Here is a 24,395-nt window from a genome sequence, read left to right as displayed (position 1 = left end):
CTATTATTATTATTATTATTATTATTATTATTATTGTTATTGTTATTTTTATTATTATTATTATTATTATTATTATTATTATTATTATTATTATTATTATTATTATTATTATTATTATTATTATTATTATTATTATTATTGTTATTATTATTACTATAATAATAATAATAATTTTTATTATTACTATTATTACTATTATTACTATTATTATTATTATTATTATTATTATTATTATTATTATTATTATTATTATTATTATTATTATTATTATTACTATACTACTACTACTACTACTACTACTACTACTACTACTACTACTACTACTACTACTACTACTACTACTACTATATTATTATTATTATTATTATTATTATTATTATTATTATTATTATTATTATTATTATTATTATTATTATATTACTACTACTACTACTACTACTACTACTACTACTACTACTACTACTACTACTACTACTACTACTACTACTACTACTATTATTATTATTATTATTATTATTATTATTATTATTATTATTATTATTATTATCATTATTATTATTATTACTGTAATTACTATTATTATTATTATTATCATCATCATTATCATCATCACCACCATCATCAATGTATTTATTTATTTCTATTATTCTTCACATTTCAAGGTTGATTTTTCTCTGCTGTTCATGACTAGCGGGGGGTAGAGGTGATTTACTTTTATGACGTATCCATCATCCCATGTGTTCACAATACAGTAGCATTTCCATCACCCATTCGTTTTAGGATGACGTGGATAGATTTCACATGCTTTACACAGCCCTGCTACTTCAGTCAATAAATATTTATTATATTATAAATTTGTCTTGCATTTCACATTTTTTTTGGTTTTTGTTTTTGTTTTTATTTTTCATTTTGGTGTTGATTTATGATTTTTTATTTGATTGTTAATTGTTTTTGTTTATTTATTTATTTATATTTTTATCATCTTCATCATCATCATCATTTTCCTTATTATTTTTATTATCATCATTATTATCATCATAATCATCATCATCATCATCATCATCATCATCATCATCATCATCATTATTATTATTATCATTATTATTATTATTATTATATTTGTATATTTATTTTTTTATTTGTTTATTTATTTCTCTTCTGGGTGGGGTTCCTGGCCACCCATAGTGGGCAGGGAGGCACTTACTGTGTCTTCTATCGCCCTATATCTGTTTTCCAACATGCATTCTGTCTTTGTCTTGGGATGAGATTAGTTGATTTTGTCCTGGCCCTGGCTGGATACTCTGGCTGGGAGGGAAACAGTCAAATGTATAGTTAGAGTTATGGAAGATGATATTTTTTGCCTTGTAAACCATATCTCTGTTATGCACTGCATTATGTTTTGTTTTCATGTTAAATATTATTTATATGATTTGTAAACATTTGAGTGTATCCCTGTGCTTGTATCATGATGAGACTTTTAGGTGATCTCAAACCTAAGTACACTGATAGTGTGCTCTTGGAATCTACATCTATTTCCTATTTGAAACATTTCCCCTTTGTTTCACATTTTCTTGTGTCCTTTGATTGTAATTCTAGAACTTTTTACTATCATATTTTCTTCCTTTTAACTGGCGCTGATATGATATGACCAAAATGTGTTGCAAGCGCCGTAAAACCCTTAAAAACAAACAACAACAAAAACAATTTATTGCTTTTTTATCGACGTGTACTGCTTCTTTGGTTTGTGATTGTATTTTTGACAGGGGATATTTTTTTTCTGTAAATCTTATGCCTGTTTGTTCTTGGTTATTTATAATTTAGCTTATGATATCTTTCGGTTATGATTTTGATTTACATTTGTACTATTTTTGTTAGATTGCTTGTTTTTTTTTTTTTGTTTCAGCGGTCTCTCATATAACCTCAATTGTGTTGGAAGAGACCTAAAGCAACAAACAAACAAAAAACTTATTTTCAGATCTAATAACCCAAATTATTATGGACTCACTGCTGTAATGCTAATACCCTCGAACCTAACGCAAAATGAGTTGTAGGTGAATTTCAAAATGCACCATTTTTACCTTTCAAAGAAAACCGCAATTTTGTTGTCCATTGTTTATAACTCACTCAATCCTAGAGATTTTTGCTACTTTTCAAAATTGGAAAAAATGTATTAAAAATGACCATGTACATAGACTACCACTAACTTGTATAAACAAAAAACATTAACTTTGATGCTACGTCAATAATTTGTCTCCGAAAAATGTAATAAATAGGCATGGGGTAAAAGTATCCCGGGTATAGTACGGATATAGTCGGTGTAAGGGTTGAGTGAGTTAAAGAGAAAAATGCATGTCTTGTGTGCCTCATAAAACAATACCCCGAGTGTTCTGAAACTCAAAATGTTCTCTGGTGATTCTATGGGAGTCCAAAAGACAGCTTCAGATTGGTAACTCGTTTTCTATAGGGAATGAGATTAGCGGAGGAGTAGCGTCCCTTGATTGGACGTCACCTTACAGAGAGAACGTCAACATGGTTTTGCGCATTCGTCTCTCTCGTCCTCGCTTTCGGTGAAGTGTCTCATGCCGCTTTCACCGGAAGCGAGGACGAGAGACGCGTGCGCAAAACCAACATGACGTTCTCTCTCTAATAATTTCTCCGCCGGTGACGTCCAATCAAGGGACTCTACTCTTCCGCTAATCTCATTCCCTATCAGGATGTGGTGACGTAGGACGTTTTGAAAGTCACCTACTCAAATAGTGTCCCTTACAACGTTAAATCAAGCCCATGAGTGCGTTCAGCTATCAGACCTGAATATATAGTTACGTCGCTTTTTTTTTAACAAATCATGTCACATCAAAACCTCATCAACTTGTCTGGCAATACCAAATACTCGACGTCTGTGATGTCACTTTGTGTGCCCTCGTATCACGTGGTGAATGAATAAAAGTTCATTCCAATTCCATTCGAATTTCGTGACTCGTATGGTGGAATGTTGACTAATTCTGAATTAAAATCTGAGCATTTATACAGCGCAATACATAGTCACTAAACGTGCTCAACGCGCTTTACAAGAGATCCCAAGCCAACAGTAACACTTAATAATATTGACACGTAGGACGAGGCACGACCGCCTGTTAGGGGATACAGTACTCGCTGGATTCTATCAGGCACTCAGGAGAAGCCAAAAAGCGTGCTTGCCGAGCTTGCCGAAATCCATGCTCATGGGAAATAACCAATACGTTCGGTCACCCATCTCCACTGTGCCACTAGAAAAATGACATATTGAGAACATACGAAAATAGAGTTCCGTTTTTCACACTTTTCTTACCACTTGTACCCTTATCAACCGTGTTTTTTATGCCTTTAAGAAAGAATAGAATTGAACTTTTATATTGCGCAATATCCACTAAACGTGCTCAAAGCGCTTTACAAGGGGTCCCTGGCTCACAGCAACGTTTAACATTTACGACGGGACATGACGCCTGTTAGGCGATATTACATTTTTTTTTCGGACAGAGACAACGCTGTTAACGGCCAGGTACTCATTTTACACATGAGTACAGTACGGTGGATTAAAGAGCCTTCTCCAAGGACTCAACTATGTGTCGAGCGAGGCTCGAATCAGGACCTTCCGATCCGAAAGCGAGTGTCATACCACAAGACCACATAGCCGCTTTACTTTATAGCTAGTCTATTTTAAGAAATTCAACTTCAATAATGTAATTTCTAAGATAATAAAATATCGTTTTCCACCAAAATCTCAAAATATTTTTTTGGGAAGGATCTTCCTAATAATAATGAGACCCAAACCGCCAGCCCCTTAATTGATAAACTGTGTGAGTGAAATGAATTGATGACGGACGGATGGATGAAAAGATGAACGAATAGTTAACTCACTCAACCCTAACACCGACTATATCGAATAGTTAACTCACTCAACCCCAACTCCGACTATATCGAATAGTTAACTCACTCAACCCCAACACCGACTATATCGAATAGTTAACTCACTCAACCCCAACACCGACTATATCGAATAGTTAACTCACTCAACCCCAACACCGACTATATCGAATAGTTAACTCACTCAACCCCAACTCCGACTATATCGAATAGTTAACTCACTCAACCCCAACACCGACTATATCGAATAGTTAACTCACTCAACCCCAACTCCGACTATATCGAATAGTTAACTCACTCAACCCCAACACCGACTATATCGAATAGTTAACTCACTCAACCCCAACACCGACTATATCGAATAGTTAACTCACTCAACCCCAACACCGACTATATCGAATAGTTAACTCACTCAACCCCAACACCGACTATATCGAATAGTTAACTCACTCAACCCCAACACCGACTATATCGAATAGTTAACTCACTCAACCCCAACACCGACTATATCGAATAGTTAACTCACTCAACCCCAACACCGACTATATCGAATAGTTAACTCACTCAACCCCAACACCGACTATATCGAATAGTTAACTCACTCAACCCCAACACCGACTATATCGAATAGTTAACTCACTCAACCCCAACACCGACTATATCGAATAGTTAACTCACTCAACCCCAACTCCGACTATATCGAATAGTTAACTCACTCAACCCCAACTCCGACTATATCCGTAGTTTACCCTGTTTACTTTTACTCCATGCCTATTTATTACATTTTTCTGAGACAAATTATAGGCGTTGTATCAAAACTAATGGTTTTTTTAGTTTGTTTTTTTTTTTTGTTTTTTTTTTTGCATGTTAATGGTAGTTGATTAAAACTATCTACGTAACTACATGCTCATTTTTAATACATGTTTTTTTTTTCAATTTTGAAAAGTAGAAAACTCTCTAGGATTGAGTGAGTTAATGGATGAAAGTGCTGATGAACCAGTGGATGAAGGGATGAACGAATAAATAAGATTACTGGATGAATGAATGAATGAATGAATGAATGAATGAATGCACGGATACACGGACGATTGGATTGATGTGTTCTTCAATGCGTTTTTGAAAAGAATAATTATGTCGTTTGTTCCAAGCCTTTCAGTCTGGCTTGTGGACACCAGCCCTAACGCCTTCCGTGTCATCACATTTCAATGCCTTCATCAACGGCTATTCAAACTCCGGGCGACGCGTTTCTCCTTTCGTCTGAATTAATGGAAGGGAAATAATTCAATTTATCTCTCCAGCATAATTGTGCGTGCAGAGTTATAAATCTTGGGCGTTTGAAGTATGATTGTGGCAAGATTTTGTGGGGTATTTTAGTTGTTTTTTTTTTAAATTCTCCAAATGAATTATTGTATAACTGGGAAATAAAAATAAAATCTTCATTCGGTATAAGTAGTAATGGAAAAATGAATGTATTACCAGAATTGAGGTGAATTAGTAAATGCTTATATATATATATATATATATATATATATATATATATATATATATATATATATATATATATATATATATATAATTGAATAACGGAATAGATTTGATAACCTACATACAACAAAAATCAATCAATATTAGATTAGATGACTGCACGAAAAGAAAAGAAAAAATTGAAATAACAAATGTGACCCATCGTCTCAAAACGGTATTATGTCGGAACGAACCAAATGCTTAAAAGCCGAATTAAATGTTAAACTGGTCAAAAATATAAATTGCTGGCATTAGCACCCTAAAATATGGTATCCATTCTCCTCAATAAAGCATACAAACTCAACACAAGTCTGATATTTCTGGCTATAAATTCAATTTTCAACATCTTAACTATCCCGACTTAATACCGTTTTGAGGCGAAGGGTCACAAATAGATAAATAAATAACTACACTAGATGATATTCTTTCTTTGGGGAAAGGGTGGGTGGGGGGGGGGGGCAGAGAGTCCCGTTAGCTCAGATGGTAGAGCACTTGCTTCACATGCAGAGAGACCAAGTTTGATCCCGGGTGAATATGATTTTTTATACTGACCCCCTTGTCCACCCAGCAGTAACTGTGCAGCTGGGTCTGTTAGATCTGGTGGAAGTACTTAGCGTTCTATCAAAAGGGTAGCAAACAATTATTGCTATTGTCCGTTTCACGCTGTAGAAACCGGGGTCAACTCCGATTCAATGAGCATAATGGCTCTGAACGACCATTCTGTTTTTTGAGAGTTGGTGAAATTCGTTTCAGATTGTAAACATGGGACGATTCCACTTTTTACATTGACTTTATAACTATACAAAGTCGACGTGCAAACATTATTAGTATTAGCAGATCTGATTACCGAACGCAATACGCTTCAACAGTCTAACGTCACTTCCCTCGTAATGATGCATGGTAACTTAGTAACTGGCTCTAAACTATCGGAACAATGGCGGACGCCCTTATAAAATATTTCTCCGAGGAAAATAAAAGCGTATCCAGAGGAGAAAAAAACAAACATTATAAATTTGATCATGTTTTGACTTTTACACATTCTAATCACAAGACGTATGAAAAATTCTAGCCAGCATGAAGAATAAAAAGTACAGATTTTTGTTGTTGTTTAGAACCACGATGGTCTTCGTTGCTGGGCGACGTGACATCAGACTATTGAATCCAACTATGGGCTTGAATTAATATTACTGGGATGCTCTTTGCTAAAATTTTAAAATGCCTGAAAATTGTTTATTGTGAATAGCAAATATGAAAATATTTCTTGCAAAGCTTCTTTTTTAAAAATTATCAGATGGTATCACCTTTAAATCGAAGAAAAGAATACGTAATATATACACATCCATCTAGCTTCCCGGTAACTGTTTGTTGCCTTTAACTCATTCAACCCTAACACCGACTATATCCGTAGTTTACCCGGGTTACTTTTACCCCCATGCTTATTTATTACATTTTTATGAGACAAATTACAGGCGTTGTATCAAAGCTGATGTTTTTAGTTTTTACATGTTAATGTTAGTTGAATAAAACTGTCTAAATATGAGCATGCTCATTTTTTAAATACATTTCTTACAATTTTGAAATTTAGCAAAAAAAAAAACAACTCTAGGGTTGAGTGAGTTAAACAACCAATGCTTTCATCTTTAGAAAATTTCCTCACCAATACCGAATACGGTCAATCGGAAATTTTCAAAATGCCGGTTTTCCGGCGTTAGTCGGAAAGATGGCATCCTTAATAAATATAGTTGTACTGAACAATACGTTGCTCTTGATTTGAGAGTACGTGTGCCTTTCCATAACAATAATGAGCCCATAACAATTTACGACTTATCAGACCTGCCAATAAGTACACATTGCACAAAACATATCGTCACCCATAATTTGACGAGCTAACGTAAGCGTACCATCAACTAGGGCTACTTAGGCCACCTGGGGTAACTTCAGCCACTTACTGACAACAAGATTGCTTATTTTAAAAGATAAATTAATGTAGCTTTTAATCTTATAGATAATTAGAACCCAATAGATCTAATAATATAAGCACTCATGAATTTAACTTTTTTTTTAAAAAGCAACCTTTTTTATTCTACTAAGTGGCCTAAGTAACCCCGGTTGACCGTAGTGTTTTGGTTCTAAGGTATGTGAATCAGCCCCCCCCCCCCCCCCCCCCCACCAAATCTGGGACTTTTTAAAAAAATAAATCATACCTTACTTAGTATCATTCATTTGTTCGTTTTTGTTTTGTTTTTTTCTCCTTTTTTTCTTTTTAAATATAGAAGTTATAATTCGGTGGCAGGCAAAACTGGACCAAGATATAAAGTTGTGCAGCTATGTGGTCTTGTGGCATGACACTCGCTTTCGGATCGGAAGGTCCTGGGTTCGAGCCTCGCGCTCGGCGCATAGTTGAGTACTTGGAGAAGGCTCTTTACTCACATTCTCTCACCGTACTCAGGCGTAACCTGGCCGTTAACAGCGTTGTCTGTCTCCGAAAAATTGTAATCTCGCCTAACATGCGTCATTCATGTCCCGTCCTACATGTTAAATGTTGCTGCAGGGACCCCTTGTAAAGCGCTTTGAGCACATTTAGTGGATATTGCGCTATATAAAGCTCAATTATTTAGCAATGACTATGAAAATTTTTGTTTTCTATTTTTGTAGGAAATACTACTCTTAAATCAAAGCCCTATCTCCTCTGAGTAAAAATCTTTTTGAATTTTGAAAATCCATTAATATATAACAAAGTTATGCAGTTTCAAAGATGTCATTTATTTGGATGACTCACAAAGAGAAAAAAAATACGGAAAATATGGGACGCTTTTTCTGCGTTTTATTTTTATTCTGGTTTGTGCCTGTATCTCGCTTCATACGTGGAATTGGATATTAAAACTTGGCAATTTTATGGCAAAATTATCAGAAAATATGATGAAGACATCAGAAGAGTTCTAACTTGTATAGTTTTAGAGCTGTATGGCTAGAGTCAACTATAAATTTGTTTTAAAATGTGACCTTCCGCCTCGAAACGGTATTAAGTCGGATTTTTCAATTTTGGGTTTTTGGTACCCAATCATAGCTTATATTATGCTTAAAATTTTGATACCAAATTTATAAAATTCTGATTATTCATTGCCGAGATATGACCGTTTGAAGTAGGGAGAGTGTAAAAACCAAGTTTTGATAAAATCGACTTTGAAGTGAGGCACCGTTTTCACACATAATCAAATCAATGGGGCAAAGATAACTCCTCAGATACGGGCATTGAAAATTTGACGAGAATAGTAAAATTTGCAGAGACGCCAATTTTCAATTTGACTCACAGGAATTTCAGACACCACTCGAGGAATTTCAATGCCGAAAGAGGAATTTCCGCACACACAAAAAGGGAATTGGGATGATATTTGTATTGTGTTTACATATTGTATAGATCGAAATGATAACTGATTACAAATATTTTCTGATATATATGAGCACATTGCCAAATGCAACCCCAAAGTTTCCTTATTTCAAGTGAAGAAAAGCCCCAAAACATAATGATGGTAGTGAGGATGATGTTGTGTTGGTGGTTGTAGTAGTAGTATTATTTGTAGTAGTAGTAGTAGTAGTAGTAGTAGTAGTAGTAGTAGTAGTAGTAGTAGTAGTAGTAGTAGTAGTAGTAGTATTAGTAGTAGTTGTAGTAGTAGTAGTAGTGATGATGATGATGTCATAATGGCTGTTGTAGTAGTAGTAGTGGTAGTGATGATGATGTGGTGGTGACTGTGGTTGTAGTAGTGGTAGTGGTTGTAGTAGTAATGATGATGTGGTGGTGGTGTGTGTAGTAGTATGGTATGTGAGTAGTGATGATGATGTGTGGTGGTGGGGTTGAAGTAGTAGTGGCAGTGATGATGCGATGGTGGTGGTGATTGTAGTAGTAGTGGTCGTGATGAAGATGCGGTGGTGGTGGTTGTAGTGTGTGTGTGTGTGTGTGTGTGTGTGTGTGTTTGGAGAGAGAGAGAGAGAGAGAAAGAGAGAGAGAGAGAGTGCTAAAAGTGCATCAAGTGATAAGTTGAGCAACACGAACTTTAAAAACCAACGAGGCTAAAGTTTGAGGTCAAAGTATTTGTTATTAGCTATTATTGGCAAGTGCAGCCTTGGAAATGGTGGCTCTATGAGAGAAAGTCAATTCTTGTTTTGAATATTTCACTGATAGTTGCTTTTTTAACTTTAAATATATATAACTTATCGTCAATAATTATCATGGTTTCATGTAGAAAAATGATTGTAGTTTATGAAACAATCAAAAACTGAAATTTGATCATTTTGACCATTTCCACTTTAAACCCGGTTTTCTTCGTTTTCCAAATCCCGACTTAATACCGCTTCGAGGCGTAGGGTCACAAATATACATAATATTGATCATTTGGAACTTTTCCGAAGTGTAATCTTGTGTCTACAGCCCATACAAATGACACGAAAAATGCCTGCTGAATTATTATCAATCAGTCCGTGAGACCATGGCTTATGTTAGTTCTAGTATTTATTTGAAGAGAGAGAGAGAGAGAGAGAGAGAGAGAGAGAGAGAGAGAGAGGAGAGAGAGAGAGAGAGAATCTGTTAATCTACTATCCCTATGACATAACAATGAAACAATACCTTAATTTTAAAAAGCGCGCGAGGATTTGTGCATCCGTCGTCGCGAACAAAGTTGCCAGATGGCCACGTGTGTGGCCAAATATATAATTTTGTTTCTTTTTTTACATTTTATTCATCTATGTTTGTCTCAGTGACATTTATCCTAGTCTATTCAATTTTCTGTTTGTTAAAATTTAGTTCATTTTAAGTGGGCCAGTCTTAATATTGAAAACCATATGATTTTCTATTTAGCCACTTTTGAAGTCGAATTTGGTCAGGTTAAAGTCTGGCCATCTGGCAGCCTTGCCTCGCTCACGTCATTTTCGTGTCGCGCGATTGTGGAGCAAAATGGCCGTCTCCATATTTTCACTCATTGAAATGCAAATTGGGTTGATGTTTTGTGAGAATACGGGAAAAGTCTTATCATAATCGAATGAAATTTGAAATATAAATAGAAGAAATGTGCATATAAACCTTATGAGCGACAAAATCTCTCCTCTTTGTAGTTTTAGAAATATTGTACTCCAAAGAGTAAAAATCTATTTTTAACGGTCTTCTGGTAATAGTACGAGTTTTGTCGCTTGACATAATCTAAAATGACCTCTTTTCTAACTGTGTGCCAACTTTCACTCATATTCAATTATAAACAGCGTCGTAATTAATTTTTTAAAATAGCATGTACGAAACGGCTTCGTCCCATATTTTGTCGCGAATTTGGGCACGTCGTGAGCGAAAAAGAGGCCCAAAGATTTGTGCGGGATAGTCATTGCTAAATTATTATAAGCTCAATTATCTAAAAATACTGCTAAGCACGGTAATGTCGTATTATATATATATATAAAAGGAAGACAAATCAATAAAACGAATTGGCTGATAGATATATCACAAATCCATACCCCACCCTCTCCCAACCCCCCTTTTACAATAACGACAATGAACTAACCCCTTCCCCCCCCCTCCCCCTCCCTCCATTGGTCACACATCGCCACAACGGGATCATTGAATCCATTTACAACGATAAATCCCGAAATTGACAGCCACTCATCCGTAAGTCTTGCCAACACCCCCTGTCTTCATTCGCTGCCAACGTCAGGCCAATGCAGGATCTTCATCACAAGAATATTTTTTTTTTTTAATAAAATTTTAAAAAAATATATATATATTTAAGAGTGTTGGTGGGTACTTGTAGGTACGAGAGTGCTCGATAACGTTGGTCAGAGCTAATATAAAATATAAATGGAGTCATTCACTTATTTACGGCCGAAACACATGTTTCTGTGATTTCCACGTCGTCAGTCGGCATGTTATGTCCGTAGTATGAATTTATTCCTTTCGGGGGCTCGATGCTGATTTTCTTGAATCCTTACTTCCGTTGTGTTGTTGATTTAGCGGATTCAAGAAAATCAACATCGAGCCCCCGAAAGGAATAAAATCATTCTACGGACATAATCTGCCGACTGACGACGTGGAATTCACAGAAACATGTGTTTCGGCCGTAAATAAGTGAATGACTCCATTTTATATATATATATATATATATATATATATATATATATATATATATATATATATATATATATATAAATGTGAGCTTTTATAGAGAGCAATATCCACTAAACGTGCTCAAAGCGCTATAGCCACGCGTATCTTGTAGAACGTGAAATGACGCCTGTTAGGCAATATTATTTTTTTTTCCGGACAGCGACAGCGCTGTTAACGGCCATGAACTCATTTTACACCCGAGTACGGTGAGAGAATGTGAGTAAAGAGCATTTTCCAAAGACTCAACTATGCACCGAGCGAGGCTCGAACTCAGGACCTTCCGATCCGAAAGCGAGTGTCATACCACAAGACGACATAGCCGCAATTCTAAAAGGAACAGCCGAAGCTTCTAAGTCGTAGGGTGACATCGAATGCGAAAGTCAGTATATTTATTTTTAGACCTGCTACAAGGAGAGACATCTATAAATACAGATTACTTTTCTAGGAAAAATTTGCTTATTTATGTCATTTCCGTCTGTTTCGTAGAAATTTCCTCAAAGCATTACTTGATTCATTGTTTGTCTGTCGTTTGCGATTAGTAAGAATGATGAAAAGGTCACACGAACATTGTACACTAAAACATACCGAAGCAGAAGCTGTCTTAATATATCTAGCTTCGTTCAATTCCGTGATTTTAAACATTTTATTTAAAAATAGAAAGACATATGAAAAACAAATGCAAAACAAAAACAACTAGATAAACAAACAAATTTATCGCAAACGACAGACAAACAATGAATCAAGTTCATAATGCTTTGAGGAAATTTACGAACCAGACGTATATGACATAAATAAACAAATTATTTTTTCCTGGAAAAGTAATCTGTATTTATAGAGGTCTCTCCTTGTAGCAGTCTATAAATAAATATTTAATGTTCTCAGCCATAACGCTAATGCATTGATAAGAGAGAGAGAGAGAGAGAGAGAGAGAGAGAGAGAGAGAGAGAGAGAGAGAGAGAGAGAGAGAGAGAGAGAGAGAGAGAGAGACATGCCATATTATTTGTTCGCAGGTCATTGAAAAGCCCCCCCCCCCCCCCCCCACCCCCTTTTTTTTTTTTTTTTTTTTTTAAAGCGACGACGATGACGACAAGAAGAAGAAAAAAAGAAAGGAAAAAAATCAAAACAACTAAAAGGGGTAAAACGAAATTAATAACAAAAAAAAAAAAAAAAAAAAAAAAAAAAATCTAACTCCCAAAAGCTGAGCTTTTAGAATCGTTTATTGACCACAGATAATTTTGTATTTGGCAACACAATGACCCACGGTGACTTCCTGTCTGTCTTCTGTACAGTCCGTTACGCTTGACTGGTCACCGCCCACTTTATCGATCGATGGATCGATTGTGATCAGTCACTGATTGATTGACGGGTTGTTGCTGGTATTGTGTGTGTGTGTGTGTGTGTGTGTGTGTGTGTGTGTGTGTGTGTGTGTGTCGAAGAGGGGGGGGGGGGGTTGGGAACCCAAAGCCATAATGTTCCATTGTGTTTGTAACGGCTTATTGTGACATGGGTATGTAGGTATGTATGTATTTTATCTGAAAACGTACGTACTCAATATAGATAGAACGAAGAGGACGTCACTCAGTTCTTTGTTGTTGGGGTTTGTTTTTGTTGGGTTTTTTTTTTTTTTTTTTTTTTTTTGGGGGGGGGGGTGTTTGTTGTTTTTTTTTTTGTTTTTTTTTCATCCACGTTATAGATAGTTCGAAGATGACGTCACTCAGGCCTTTGTTATTGTTTTTGCTATCCGCGTTTGTGAGTTGTTCTCACTAAACTGTATTAACCAGACTATAGATAGAATGCGCTTGGCCAAGGAGTTCACAACATTGCCATCCGGAGGTATAAAGGACCAACACACAAACTCTGTGTAACCATGAACGTTTATAGTCAGGTTAATACAGTTTAGTGAGAACAACTCACAAACGCGGATGGCAAAAACAATGACAAAGGCCTGAGTGACGTCATCTGCATACTATCTATAAAAGTTCTGGGTTACACAGAGTTTGTGTGTTGGTCCGTTATACTTCCGGATGGCAATGTTGTGAACTCCTTGGCCAAGCGCATTCTATCTAAAGATAGAACGACGTCTCTCGGGTCTTTGTTATTTTTGTTGTTTTTTTTTTGTCATCCATGTTTATATGAGTAATTCTCACTACACTGTATTAACCAGGCTATAAACGTTTAAGGTTACACATAGTTTTGTGTGTTGGTCCGTTATACTTCTGGATGGCAATGTTGTGAGCTTCTTACCCAAGTGCATACTATCTATAAGATCATTTTATTTGAGAAAACTCTATGAGATATTAATAGATTCTTACACTCTTGCCTTTTTGTGTTTTTGGAATTCCGGACGCGTTTCGACAATATTAGTTTTCCGTTGATTTGAGACTATTTCCATTACAAAAATGAGCCCATAATAATTTGGATTATAAGACCTGTGAATAATTATACGTCGGTTTTATCCACCAAGAGGAATTAATATTACATACTTCTTTCTTTCTCTCTCTCTATTTCATTGTTTCTCTCTCTCTCTCTCTCTCTCTCTCTCTCTCTCTCTCTCTCTCTCTCTCTCTCTCTCTCTCTCTCTCTCTCTACTTCTTTGTCTTTCTCTCTCTCTCTTATTCTCTCTCCATTACTTTCTCCCTTTCTTTCTCTTTCTCTCTATCTCTCTCTATCTCTCTCTCTATCTCTCTCTCTCTCTCTCTCTCTTCTCTTTCTCTGTATCATCTCCCCCCCCCCCCCCCCCCACCACCCTTAATTTATTGGTTTCTTCTACTTCACTCTTATATCTGCCAGGCACAAATACACACACGTACACACATTCACACACACACACACACACACACACACGTACACACGTTACACACATTACACTACACTAGAGACAACATCCCAAATCACCATCCACGTCCAGTGATACTGATACCATCCATAATTAATTAACCACCAAGCAGGTAGGTAGCAGTAGCAACATCAGACCATCAATCAGATCAAATCGATTAGTACTGATAGATTTGAGCTTTTTATAGCGCAATATCCACTAAATGTGCTCAAAGCGCTTTACAAGGGGTCCCTGGTCAACAGCAACATTTAACATGTAGGACGGGACATGACGCCTGTCAGGCGATGTTACAATTTTTCGGACAAAGACAACGCTGTTAACGGCCAGGTACCGTCAACTGGGGTAATTTTGCCTAAAGGGTAAACTTTGCCTCTTGCATTTTAGATCAATTAGAGATTATAAAGTTCTGTGGCAATTAATTTCTTTGATAAAAATTCAATTTCTTTAATGGATACAATAACTACAACAAAGCTTAGATGAGTCAAAATGCTCCAAATTCACAGAGGCAAAGTTTCCCCTTGAGGCAAAGTAACCCCAATTGACGGTACTCATTTTACACCTGAGTATGGTGAGAGAATGTGAGTAAAGAGCCTTTTCCAAGGACTCAACTATGCGCCGAGCGAGGCTCGAACCCAGGACCTTCCGATCCGAAAGCGAGTGTCATACCACTAGACCACATAGCCGCCCAGTCACATATTACACGCACGGGTACATTAAAGCTTGAGCTTTTATATAGCGCGAGAAGGTGGATGTAAAACTTCGCAAGTCAATGCACATAGTGTCAGGAACGCTGGCAACAACTCCTAGAGAATGGGGCCCGATAATGGCACCGATCCAGCCCCTCGATGTCCGGAGGGAGATGATTACGGTAAACTGGCTAAATAAGATCCGAGAGAGAGGGAATGGGGATACCCCTCTGAAGCGCATTATGGACGGCGCCCCCGTTTCGAGCCGAAATAAGTCCCGGCAACCCTTGTACGCAGAATCCCTGACTACGGACAGAGCTTCACATACCAGATGGAAGTCGGTTTGGACGAATTCAATCCCTCGTGGGGGCGGGGACCTACACTCCTCTAAGCTTGGTGAGAAGTTGCCAGGTTTTGATACCAGTAAGAGGAGACACTGGGTGGCTGCTTCGGTCGAGGAGCTGCCTCACAGCAAGTGCGCTTCATCAGTGGGGACTTTCCACCTGATGTGGGCAAGAACCCGAAACGGCAGAGCATCTAGTTGAACGGTGTGTTGTGACGATGCTACCGGGCGGGTTCGCGACGGTGCACAATTAATGCGGACCGGACTTTGCTGATTGGGTCTATCGTCATAACATAGTAGTGTGAGAACCATAAGACAGAGGCCAATATCCACTAAACCTGCTCAAAGCGCTTTACATCGGGTCCCTGGCCTACAGCAACACTTAACATGTAGGACGAAACATGACGCATGTTAGGCGATATTACAATTTCTGATTACCGAGCCTCTGTGGTGTAATGGTAGCACGCCCGACCGGTAATCAGAAGTCTCAGGTTCGGTCTCCAGTCGAGGTTGTCTGGGTTTTTGGGATTTTTTTTTCTTGTATTTTTCTTTCTTGCTTTGTCTGGCACCTTTCGTGCACACCTGTTCAGTTCTTTAATATTTCTTACTATAAATTCTATTTTATTCGTCGATATGACACCGATATTATCATTATACCGTTTTGAGGCGTGGGTCACAAATGACTACACACACACACACCCACACACACACACACACACACACCCATACGTTCGATTTGAAATCAAACAACAATCAGTAGCCAAATACGCTTCAACAGTCGTAACGTCACTTCCCTCGTAATGACGCATGGGAACTTAGTAACTGGCTCTTAACTATCGGAACAACGGCGGACGCCCTTATGAAATATTTCTCCGACGAGCATAAAAGCGTATCCAGAGGGGGAAAAAACCATTATAAATCTGATCATGTTTTGACTTTTACTCATTCTGATCACAAGACATTTGAAAAGTTCTAGCCAGCATGAAGAATAAAAAGTACAGATTTACTTTGTTTAGAACCACGTTGGCCGCCGTTGCTGGGCGACGTGACATCAGACTATTGAATCCAATTATTTGGATTTTTACATCAGAGTTAGCCCCAGGTTATAACATCATTTTTTTTTATCTGTGTATTTTAGTATTACCCTTTCCAATGATCACTCCATCAACCCGAGCTCCCAACACCTTCCACACCCCCCCCCCCCCCACTCCCCCCTCGTCTATCCACTACCTCCACCTACCCCTTCCCATCCTTCCCATCAACTCGTCCGTCAATCCACCCACCATCCTCCACCATGATAACTTTTCCACAGTTAGTTCCCCTTTAATTTCCCAGAGGTTTTCCTCGTCCCTGCATATTGATGACAACTTTGTCCCCAGACAAAACACAAATATACTCAAACTGTCAACTCGTCCCTTAATGAAATGGTCAAGTCTTGTTACTCTTTACCCTCACCCCCCCCCCCCCCCCCCACCCTCTTTCTCCTTCAATTCATCCAATTTCTCCGTCTCAAATGAGTTTTCACTAGCCCAAGACCCTGTGCCTTCAATATAACGTTATATCAAAGGGAAAACTCGACTGAATGAAGCTGTGGATTGAAAAACAAAAAACAAAACAGTAATGAACAAAAATGACATAACAGCTTAACTCCCCCCCCCCTACCCCCTCAAAAAAATACTATACACGGAATGTATCGGGTTCAAAACACTTCCTCAGCCACAAACAAAAACGTTAAATCGGTAATACTTCACGCACGCGATCACGTGAAGTCCAGATAGAAGAGCAGACAAAAACTTCTCGCCACCAAGTCTCATATTTCACATTACTTACTTCCGGTGCCATCTCGAAGGAAGAGGTTGACTCGAAATGGTACGTCACTCTTCTCTGTTGCACGATTTTTTTGGCTCGATACATTCAGCTACAGGGAGTCCACTCCAGCCTTTCACATCATCCATCCATGTTCTTGGTAGTCTGTCCGCCCTTTGGTCTTCTGCCTTCACCTTTGCCCTCTAAAGTATCTTTTGTAATGGAATTGTTTCTTTTGACTTGTCTACAACGATTTCTATTTTCTTTATTTTATTGTGTGGAACAATTTTCCATTAAATGAGCTTTCATATAGCGCAATATCCACTAAACGTGCTCAATGCGCTTTACAAGGGTCAACAGCAACATTTAACATGTAGGACGGGACATAACGTATGTTAGGCAATATTACAATTTTTCGGACAAAGACGACGCTGTTAACGGCCAGGTACTCATTTTACACCTGAATAAGGTGAGAGAATGTGAGTAAAGAGACTTTTCCAAGGACTCAACTATGCGCCGAGTGAGGCTCGAACCCATGGACCTATCGATACGAAAGCGAGTGTCATGCCACAAGATCACATAGCGAACTCTTTTAACAAGATAGGATTCGTGTTAGGCGATTTTACAACTTTTTATAATTCTGACATCATACTTTTTTTTCTCTCTCTCTCTCTCTATTACGCCTTACGGACATACCGAATGTCATTCATAACTAACGTCTTTACACTTGTCACCCCTTTCAACACATTGGTGTGTCATACGACGACAGTGTGTAATTTATTACTATTATTATAAATATCCTGATAGCAATTTACACACGTCAGCCATTGTCTGTCTGGGTGTTGTGGCGGACACACGAATCAAGAGCCTTGGGCTTCGGGCATCCGGGGCCCCTCGACTTCTCCTGGCCACAACACGATCATCATCATCACCATATCAATCTTCCAGCACATCTTCTGTGACACGGTGAGTGGCCTTGACACAGATGTATGGTAGGATGACTACATGCTGACAATGAAGGTGATTATAATGATGATTGTCATTATTCTATAACAACAAATGATGATTATGATGATGGTGATGATGATGATGATGATAAAATAATAATAATAATAATAATAATAATAATAATAATAATAATAATAATAATAGTAATAATAATAATAATAATGATGATGATATGGTATGATGATGATGATATGATAATGAATGATATGATGATAATGATAATATATATGATGATGATGATGATGATGATGATGATGATGATGATATGAATGATGATGATGATATATATGAATGATGATAATAATAATAATAATAATAAATAAATAATAATAATAATAATAATAATAATAATAATAATAATAATAATAATAATAATAATAATAATAATAATAATAATGATAATAATGATCATAATAATAATAAAAACAATAATGATAATTATAACAATAACAATGATGATGATGATGATGATGATGATGATGATGATGATGATGATGATGATGATAATAATAGCGGCAACAACGACAACAAAATTAGCAGCACCAACAACAATATCTCTACTAATGAAAGAGCATTTGGATGCAAAGCACAGAATACTATAATGATTGTGTTACTATTTATAACATACAAAATAACATTTTTTTGGAAATTTTCAACATGGGATATGTTACTTTGCATATAGAGGTACATAATACCCAATTAAAAAGTTCATATAACCCTTTGGTTTAAACAATAGTAATTTCAGTGAAACATCCTCTTAATAGGATTCAATAGTCGTACCGTCACTTCATTCCTTATGACGCATGGTAACTTAGCAACACTGGCTCTAAACTATCGGAACAATGGCGGACGCCCGTATGAAATATTTCTCCGGCGATCATAAAAGCGTATCCAGAGGGGGAAAAAAAAACATAAAATTGATCATGTTTTGACTTTTACACATTCTGGTCACAAGACATATGAAAAGTTCTAGCCAGCATGAAGAATAAAAAGTAATGATTTTCTTTGTTTAGAACCAAGATGGCCGCCGTTGCCTGGCGGCGTGACATCAGACTATTGAATCCAATTGTAAACGAAAAAATTCTGTTGTCTCAAAATATTTTTTGTTTGTTTATAGATCTTTAAATAGTGATCGCGAATGTACTTTGCGTGGTTACAAATAGATTTTAGAATATTTTCATTGACAAACATTTAGATAAGTGATTAAAACTTTTTTGTTTGAAAAAAAAATACACTCATAAATAAATCTATGATTGAAAAACTAAGTCCAAATCTATGATTGAAAAACTAAGTCCAGCATTCGAAAAAAAAAATATAATTAAAAAAAAAAAATTAAAAAATTAAAAATTAAGAAAAAAAAAATAAAAACGAAAGACAGGCCAGTCAACAAATCGATAAAAGTCCGATCAATCGATTCAAGTGCTTGTCAATTAATCGACAACAAATCGATGGCGCAATGACCTGAAAACTAACACACACACACACACACACACACACACACACACACACACAAAACACCCAAGTACGCGCATGCACCAAGAACAAACACACACACACACACACACACACACACACACACAAACAAACCATCCCCCTCGTTCCGTTGCAAGCCGTGTCATGTTGATCTCGATACCGTGAAAACAACAATAATGATATCTGTCTCTCATTGACTCAGCGTGCTAAACGTATCGATCTGAAAATCCAACAGACACGAATCAGCATTCAAGACGCGTTAAAGTCAAGTCAACAGTCAACTCACCCATTGTCTGAAAATGTGGACTGTTGAAATATTATACAAGTAATAATAATAATAAATGGCATTTATATAGCGCTTTACCCCGTTGTCACAGGCTCTAAGCGCTTTACAGTGATATAAAATAAAACATATTACAGTAAGACAAGTTTGATGGGCCTAATATCTCCATGGGCCTAATTAATGTCGCCGAAGGACTACTTTCACCATTACGAAGAGAAACATCTTGAGTTTTTTTCTTGTCAACAACAACAGCAATAACAACAACAACAACCAAGAGAAAGAGAGAGAGAGAGAGAGAGAGAGAGAGAGAGAGAGAGAGAGAGAGAGAGAGAGAGAGAGAGAGAACGGTTATATCATAATATGTAAATTCTTGAGGACGTTTTATGACCACAACATCTGTATTCCAAAACATCTGAAATAGATGTGTAGCAATCAATTAATAAATAATTCAATAGATAAATAAATAAATTTACTTAATTAATCATTCATTCAATCAACCAATCAATCATTCAATCAATTATCATCTTCTTCATCATCATCATCATCATCATCATCATCATCATCATCATTTCCTTCTCCTCCTCCTCCTTACTTACCCTCTTCTCCTTGTAACACACACACACACACACACACACACACACAAACATTTTATATCTTTTTCGCTCTCTCTCACTGTCTGTCTGACTCTCCCTCTCCTTCTCTCTCTCTCTCTCTCTCTCTCTCTCTCTCTCTCTCTCGACTGCTCTCTTCTCAGATGTTCTTCTTTCTGTTTTTCCTCGAAATATTTCTTTTATTAATGTACACTTCCATTTCTCTATCTCAATTTAAAACTAACACATTAACTCATTCACCCCCTCCTCCGGTCACACACACACACACACACACACACTCACATACACACACACATACACACATACACACAAAACCATAATTTTTAAGAAGGGGGCTACCCTATCAGATTTGATCTGATACACGAAAAACAAACAAAATCATTAACAATGGACAACACATCACCCGCATCAAAACCAAAATCGACAAAGGTTGTAATGATAATTAATCCTGATAAAATCAACATGTATTTTATAAAATTAAATACTTAATGAATCATCTCCCCCCCCCCCCCCCCCACCCACCCCCTCTCCCCTCCCCCTCCTTATCTCTATCCAATCATTAAAAAGACAACAATCATAACACGACACCAATGTTAAGTAGCGAAGTCAAACGAAACCGGCGCGAGACAACAAAGGTAATCAAGTGCGAGATTAGAGACGAGCAACACACGCGACACCACGAGATTTGAGATTTCTCGTCTGCCGAGCTTAGCAGGCGACAACGGTGAATACGGAAAACACAGAAAACTAAACTCCGTTCTTTTCCTCATCGCCCTCGCCTCGCCTCTTTTTGCTTGAATGGTAAACCGCTGTAACTTGTGTAAGTGAGAAACCCGAATAATCTGTTTTTGTCCTCTCTCCCTCACGCATGCAACTGTAGCGGTGCCAACATCATAGTGCCACTGGCAGTGTCGATTCCAGAAACAGGATAAGCTTGGCACTCTGTTCTTTGAAAGGATACCTACGAATCTGGTGTTTTGTGGTGCACGTTTCGCATGCTGTTCTACCGCCGTGTGTGTTGTTATTATTATTACTCGGATAGGTTCTTATTGCTGATAACGAAAAGAAAGTGAAATTTTAAAATGTGTTTTTAATTCTCATTGAAAAGCTTTTAAGCTGGTTTAAGTGAGTAAGATTATTGAAGTTGTCTATCCAAGTAACTTAAGTTTTAGTTTTAGAGTTAAGAAAAAGTGTTGTGTAATCACTTGTGTTTTACGTGTTATAGACTTAATTAATTTTTTGGAATTTTTTATCTGAAATTTTGTTTTTTTGTTGTTTGTGTTTTTGTTTGTTAAGGTTTTTCTTGAACCAAATAGGAAAAAGACAATTTTATTGACTTTTATTTGTTCACACACCGGCGAAATCGTCTTGATTATAATTTTGATGAGTGTGTAGCCTAAAGATTTATTTCATTTGGATTACTATACACCAACTTCATCAAAGGTAAGTTTCGTTTATTTGGTTTAAGTTTTAATTTTGATTTTCATATTTGATTTGATTCGAGTAAAACAGACCTCTAGACTTCCCAGGAATATGTCCGTGCAATGAGAATGAATGGGGTTTTACATCTTATTTACGATAAGTAAAGTATAGGGGGAAAATTAAAGTCTTCACCGAATACGTTTTAATGCATTGCGTTTAGCCAAAACACTCACAACATCCGCCAGCCGGATCTATATCAACACACACAACCTTGAACGTTTATCAGTTTATAGTCTGATTGATAGAATTTAGTGAGAACGCATAAAGATGGCTGACTATAAAAATAAGGAGCCAAGTTCCTTCTAAAAGGGCTGTTAAAAAAAAGTCATGTCCAATACCTACATATTTATTTATACATTTCCGGAACAGTACCGGCAATAAACTACAAAGTCAATACCTACTTGACTAATTATTAACAATGAGACACCAATCCATTTTGAATAACGTAGTCAGAAAGAAGTACGAGTTAGGGAATTGAAGGTAACACAGTTTTTTTACCTATTGTAACGTGACGAATTCACATGAAGAAAATGACACACAACAATGAACGAACTCAACAAAGGGGTCCCGTCCCGGCTTGAAAACAATTCACAACAGCAACTCAATAGATAGTATGCGCTTGGCTCAGAAGCTCATAACATTGCCATCCGGAAGTATAACGGTCCAACACACAAAACTTTGTGTAACCATGAACTTTTATAGTCAGGTTAAAACAGTTAGTGAGAATCACTCACAAACGCGGATGGCAAAATACAATAACAAAGGCTTGAGTGACGCCAACCGCATACTATCTATTGTCAAACAACAACGAACTGGAACTGGAACACATAGAAACACAACATTAAACACGTTCTCACATCGGCTTCATTGGAGGTGAATCTCTCAAGTTTTCTGCTTGTGATTGTCATGTGACAAGAGGTCTTTTTGATAAAAATGGTGTTTGGCTTGTTTCATTTTTTTCTTTCTTTCAAAAGCAGATTCGAATTGAACAAGGAAGCTGATAATGAAATACATGAACTTTTTGTGATTTATAACGTTTACAAACACACTACCAGAAAGCCACTCTTTCACCATCGCTACAACTACAACATCATCATCATCATCATCATCATCATCATCATCATCATCATCATCATCATCATCATCATCATCATCAGCATTGTCAACATAATATCATTATCAATGCCGTCATCATTATACAAAAAGTAATGATAAATGACTCATTGTCATCTATCAACTATAATATTAATATTCCTATAACTCAACAAAAAGACCCACCACAGATTGTTGGGTGTTTCAACCTATCTATAATTGTAACCAAATCTTATATTAGCGCTGTAGGCCTATATACAATACATCATAAATAATATCATGCCATAAAAGCCATCAATATCGGATTACTACCTCCGCTACTGATAGACTTGATATCTAAGTAACTGTTATGAATGATAATAATATTTGCTATTGTTTCTGTCGCATACCTAATTCAACACAGCTGTTGTCATACTTGTTCCTTACGGTAGCAACATAATAGACGGCTAGGTAATAAAAAGATCCAGGTGAGGAGAATAAATAGATTCGTTTATCACACAGTGCTGTATATTATAAGGTTCGTGTGATAAATAAACAGACTCTACAGATTATTTCGATAAGGTATCTCATCTTCTAAATGAATTTTTGTTAAAAAAACGTTTGCACACCAATGGAATAAAATCTAATGATCCAATCTAAAACGTTGGTTTTTCTCCTTTTTCTTCTCCTCCTTTTCTTTCTTTCTTTCTTTTTTTTTCTTTTCTTTCTTTCTAAGAAAAAACAAAACAAAAACAGAAACAAAACAAAACAACCAAGCAAAAAAACAAAACAAAAAACAACACCCCTGCCTCTCCAACCCCCCCCCCCCCAAAAAAAAAACACAAAAAAAAACAAAAAACAACAGAAAACCCCCAAAAAACAAAAATACAAAAACAAACAAAACAACACAAAACAAAAAAAAAAAAACAAAAAAAAAAAAACAACAACAAACAAAAACAACAACAAAAAACAACAAAAACAAAACATAAATACAAGAAGAAAAGTGAATAGAATTATTATCAAAGTAGATAGATGCATCATTAAAGGAGCTGCGAGATATCTGGATTAATATTAATAGTTGTCTATTGTCTGTCTGTGGCCTGGCACTTGATGATGCTGATGATGATCGTTTGTCTGTACAGATAGGAGTTTTTTTCCTTCAGTCATCAAAGAGATTTTTTTATTGAAAAAAAATAAGAAAAAAAATAATAACGAGGCAACGCCCTT

At 36.6% G+C, this 24,395-nt stretch overlaps 2 protein-coding genes across 12 annotated transcripts in view; one reads left to right on the top strand and one right to left on the bottom strand.

Annotated features, from left to right (window-relative positions):
* LOC144956203 (stimulated by retinoic acid gene 6 protein-like) overlaps positions 1-24,395 on the bottom strand; it is a 744,310-nt gene that overhangs the window by 152,422 nt on the left and 567,493 nt on the right. The gene's annotated exons all lie outside the window — the stretch shown is intronic.
* LOC144956193 (uncharacterized) overlaps positions 21,263-24,395 on the top strand; it is a 221,634-nt gene continuing 218,501 nt past the window's right edge. For 2 of the 8 annotated variants that reach the window (XM_078886615.1, XM_078886608.1), the window contains exons 1-2: positions 21,467-21,626; positions 21,912-22,058. The gene's annotated coding sequence lies outside the window, so the exon portion shown is untranslated. Of the gene's footprint in view, positions 21,436-21,459; positions 21,741-21,911; positions 22,059-24,395 lie in introns of those variants that run through there. The other 6 variants (XM_078886612.1, XM_078886614.1, XM_078886610.1 and 3 more) reach the window with 6 other exon arrangements.

Source organism: Berghia stephanieae, chromosome 10 (genome assembly GCF_034508935.2).
Source record: "Berghia stephanieae isolate SIO BIC M18660-M18661 chromosome 10, UCSD_Bste_1.3, whole genome shotgun sequence".
In the NCBI taxonomy this organism is placed as follows: domain Eukaryota; kingdom Metazoa; phylum Mollusca; class Gastropoda; order Nudibranchia; family Aeolidiidae; genus Berghia; species Berghia stephanieae.
Note: the sequence above shows the minus strand (reverse complement) of the source record. Positions and strands in the feature narration are given on the sequence as shown.